Below are 5626 nucleotides of genomic sequence, written 5' to 3'. Positions count from 1 at the left end.
ACGGTATGTGCCCCCACCTGTATAGTCTGGCCAGAAATGGGCACCTACCCTGATGTACCGCTCCATTAACTCCACACATGCTGGAAAGATCCTTGGAAAATGGGCAATAAACATTCCATTAACTCCACACATGCCGGTACGATCCTTGGAAAATGGGCAATTAGCATTCCATTAACTCCACACATGCTGGTACGATCCTTGGAAAAAGGGCAATAAACATTCCATTAACTCCACACATGCTGGTACGATCCTTGGAAAATGGGCAATTAGCATTCCATTAACTCCACACATGCTGGAAAGATCCTTGGAAAATGGGCAATAAACATTCCATTAACTCCACACATGCCGGTACGATCCTTGGAAAAAGGGCAATAAACATTCCACTAACTCCACACATGCTGGTACGATCCTTGGAAAAAGGGCAATAAGCATTCCATTAACCCCACACATGCCGGTACGATCCTTGGAAAAAGGGCAATTAGCATTCCATTAACTCCACACATGCCGGTACGATCCTTGGAAAAAGGGCAATTAGCATTCCATTAACTCCACACATGCCGGTACGATCCTTGGAAAAAGGGCAATTAGCATTCCATTAACTCCACACATGCTGGTACGATCCTTGGAAAAAGGGCAATAAACATTCCATTAACTCCACACATGCTGGTACGATCCTTGGAAAAAGGGCAATTAGCATTCCATTAACCCCACACATGCCGGTACGATCCTTGGAAAAAGGGCAATTAGCATTCCATTAACTACACACATGCCGGTACGATCCTTGGAAAAAGGGCAATAAACATTCCATTAACTCCACACATGCCGGTACGATCCTTGGAAAAAGGGCAATTAGCATTCCATTAACTCCACACATGCCGGTACGATCCTTGGAAAAAGGGCAATAAACATTCCATTAACTCCACACATGCCGGTACGATCCTTGGAAAAAGGGCAATTAGCATTCCATTAACTCCACACATGCCGGTACGATCCTTGGAAAAAGGGCAATTAGCATTCCATTAACTACACACATGCCGGTACGATCCTTGGAAAAAGGGCAATAAACATTCCATTAACTCCACACATGCCGGTACGATCCTTGGAAAAAGGGCAATTAGCATTCCATTAACTCCACACATGCTGGTACGATCCTTGGAAAAAGGGCAATTAGCATTCCATTAACTCCACACATGCCGGTACGATCCTTGGAAAAAGGGCAATTAGCATTCCATTAACTCCCCACATGCCGGTACGATCCTTGGAAAAAGGGCAATAAACATTCCATTAACGCCACACATGCCATATTGTTGCTGGAAAATGGGGAATACGCAGTCCATTAACTCCAGAAATGCCTGGAAGATTGGGAAATGGGAAATGAACACTTTGTTAACACCACACAAAATACACTAATTATACACACAGTGAGAAGCAGTGAGAACCATAGCTTCAAATCCATTAAATACACTGATCTCTGAAACCCCAGACCCCTTACCCTTCCAAAAAGCAGGTCTCCTGTAGGCTGCCTTATGTTGTACCTGAAGATCTCAGCATGATAGAGTTCAGAAAGGGGTCAGAAATCTTTTGTGTTGCCAAACGTTCTCAGTAGCCCCTCCTTGTGGTAGGCATGAGAATAGCACCCAAGCTGGAGAAACCCTGTTCCCTACACACCAATATTACAACTAAAAAAGTAAAAATTTGTCAAATGCTAATTCTTGACATGCAGACGTGATGTTTTTTCGCATACAACTATTTTTTATTCTCATTCCAAACACATTAAAGTCAATGAGTGGTTTTTCGGATTCCTACCGCCAACTTTTTTTGCTGTGCAACTTTTTTCACACTCAAATCAGTCAATGGGCATTTTTTTCTCAATTTTACTATCGTGCCTTCTTTTTTCACGCACTTTATTTTTTAACACAACTATTTTCTCCAAATATATCAAAATCATTGTTATTTTTGTTGTGGTCAGTTTTTTCCCCAGTTTAACGAAAAATTTTACCAATTACGAAATGTATAATTTCACTGTGAATCCATGCCTAACGAATAAATTTGCTCATCACTAGTGCCAATACCTTTCTTTAGATGGGAGCTCCTTTGGGTCGGGCCCTCTATAGCTATTGTACTTGTTATAGGTCGGTTTGTATGGTTTCTTGTATGTTTAATGTATACATGCATTTATTGTACAACCCTGCAGAATATATTGGCGGTTTACAAATACATGTTAATAATACTTAATGCCCCCAAAACATGTAGGGTTAACAAAAAACAGAGCTATTTCCCATTTGCTCTGTTGCCAGGGTGCAGCAGCCAGCAGAATGAAGGTTCCCATGACACACCTTTACTTTAGGCGCTGTAACGAAATTGTTTCCCCGCCGCCTAGTAATATTTATGAAAAACCACCACGACAACTGACCCCTCCCCGACAGCAAAGTTTAATGCCTACCTACACCAGTGCCGGGCACCTTGCCCCTCCCCTGCGTGTGTTAATTTGCACATTTTTGTTCATTTACGGTGCGTGAATAAACCAGTATGTGCATAGGTGCAGTCACAGGGCCCAGGGGTAAAGGGGCGACAAAAGAGATACATTCCTAGTGCCCCCACACCATTGCGCCCTAGGCACGTGCCTCTCCGCCTACCCCTAGTTCCAGCCCTGATCTGTTTCATCTACAGGGGTCCTACACATGGTGACAGGCACATTACAATGCCTTCAGTGTCCACCCCACCATCTCAGTGTGTATGACCCCCATATAAACAAACTTTGGCCACCTGAGGGCCACAGCAGATGGAAACACAATGTACTGGGGCTACCTCAGTCAACACAATAGTCCGGCAATTACCAACTGGTAAGGCAGGGAGAAAAAGCTGAGCAAATTCCGACAACTAAAGTTGGAGGCAGACTCGGTGGGAGGGGGGTGCACAAATAGATATTGGGATAAAAGCCATAGTGAAGAGACTGACCAACAAGATAAAGAAAAGAGGGAAATGACACAAGGGACAATTTAATACAAGGTATGTAGAATGGTTGGGGGTAGAGTCAGACTGGGCCAGCGAGGCACTGGGAGAAAACTCTGTGGGCCCCGCCACAGCGGACACATTGCTTGGTCTGTGAGTAGATCTAATTGTAGGAGGTGCTGCAGCGGCAAAGAAGGAAGCGGTGCAACTGGGAGGAATGGGGGTATACGCAGGTACAAGTCCCTCTAACGTGCCGGGCTAAACAGAAGTGAACCAAGGTAAATCAGGCTGAATCCCCTAAATATGAATGCCAGGGCGCTACTGGGCAGTTTGATACCCGGTATGCATAGCATTACATAAGGATCTGGCTTGTAGAGACTTAAATATCACAAAAGTGCATACAAATAGCAATGTAATAGTCACATTTTCAGCATATTATGCTGGGTAAAACCACAAATAAAATGTTGACTCAAGAAAACCTTATATTTTAGGACAGTAAATCCTAAATGGGTAAATAGTTTTTTGTTTTTTACTAAGAATTAATGAGTCACAAGGTTTCCCTAAAATTAACAGCTTTGACAAAATACCTGAAAATCAGCACAAAGCTTGCATGTTCCAGCATCCTATCTCCCTCATCATCAGGTGCCAAGATAAATCATCCTAAAAACCAATGCCAGGGGGAAACCGAACAATGTGATGCCCAGTGTGCATAGAATTACCAAAGTATCAGATCTATAGAAACTCCAAAATCAAAAGAGCGCAGTCCTTCTGTCCTTCTCCCCATCATCCACACACTTTGTATCCCACCTGAGCAACTCTTTACCCTCTGCCCCAACCAAATACTCCTCCCCATCCCCCCACACACTTTGTATCCCACCTGAGTAACACTTTACCCCTGCCCCAACCAAATACTCCTCCCCATCACCCACACACTTTGTATCCCACCTGAGTAACACTTTACTAACTGCCCCAACCAAATACTCCTCCCCATCCCCCACACACTTTGTATCCCACCTGAGTAACACTTTACCCTCTGCCCTGACCAAATACTCCTTCCTATCACCCACACACTTTGTATCCCACCTAAGTAACTCTCTACCCTTTACTCGTGCCAAAAACTCCTTCTCTCCATCGCCCACACACTTTCTATCCAACCTGAGGAACTCTTTACCCTCTACCAAAACCGAATACTCATTTTCTCATTTTTACCCTCTGCACCGGCCAAATACTCCTTCTCCCCATCACCCACACACTTTGTATCCCACCTAAGTAACTCTCTACCCTTTACTCGTGCCAAACACTCCTTCTCCCCATCGCCCACACACTTTCTATCCAACCTGAGAAACTCTTTACCCTCTACCAAAACCAAACACTCATTTTCCCCATCATCCACACACTTTTTATCCCACCTAAGTAACTCTTTACCCTCTGCCCCTACCAAATACTCCTTTCCTATCACCCACACACTTTGTATCCCACCTAAGTAACTCTCTACCCTCTACCCCGACCAAATACTCCTTCCTATCACCCACACACTTTGTATCCCACCTAAGTAACTCTTTACCCTCTGCCCCAACCAATACTCCTTCTCCCCATCCCCCCACACACTTTGTATCCCACCTAAGTAACTCTCTACCCTTTACTCGCACCAAAAACTTCTTCTCCCCATCGCCCACACACTTTCTATCCAACCTGAGGAACTCTTTACCCTCTACCAAAACCGAATACTCATTTTCTCATTTTTACCCTCTGCACCGGCCAAATACTCCTTCTCCCCATCACCCACACACTTTATATCCCACCTGAGTAACACATTACCCTCTGCCCCTACCAAATACTCCTTCCCATCACTCACACACTTTGTATCCCACCTGAGAGACACTTTACTATCTGCCCCAACCAAATACTCCTCCCCATCACCCACACAATTTGTATCAGGGCTATAGAGCTAAGGACAGTTAAACCTTCACTGATGATTGTAAATCCTGAACTAAAGACAGAAATACATGCACTACTGATTGTAACTCTTGTAACTATTGACTAACACATGCATGGCTTATTGTAACTCCTGAGATACTATCAAACATACCGGCACTGCTGATTCTAACCTCTCAGTTAGTGACAGAATACCTGCACTGCTGATTAAAAACTTCAGAGCTACTGACAGTAATACCTGCACTGCTAGTTGTGACTCTTGAGCTACTCACAGTAACATATGCACTGCTTATTTTAACTCACGAGCTACTAACAACAATACCTGCACTGCTGATTGTAACTTCTGAGCAACTGAAAGAAATACCTGCACTGCTGATTGTAATTCCTCAGCTACTGACAGAAATTCCTGCACTGTTGATTGTAACTCCTGAGTAAGTGGCATTAAAAGCTGCACTGCTGGGGGGGCGTGGCCTGAACGCTGTCTAAGATGGACGCCTAAGTACACAGCTCCTCCGCTCAAACCCGCCTAAAGACTACATAAGCGCCCGATCCGGTCACAAACTACCCACAAAAAAGGGAAACCCGAAACCGCCGAACAGGGGGAGTAAAACGGCGACAGATAGCAAGACCCCCAACGTCTCTAGCTCACGCGCCCCACCGGAGGCCTACGAAACAAGCGCACAGCCCACCTGCGCACTCGAGGGGAGCCGCGGCCGACACCTACGCACGCAGGCAGAGA

This window comes from Xenopus tropicalis, chromosome 8, assembly GCF_000004195.4.
Source record: "Xenopus tropicalis strain Nigerian chromosome 8, UCB_Xtro_10.0, whole genome shotgun sequence".
Lineage (NCBI taxonomy): Eukaryota > Metazoa > Chordata > Amphibia > Anura > Pipidae > Xenopus > Xenopus tropicalis.
This window is presented reverse-complemented; position numbering follows the sequence as displayed.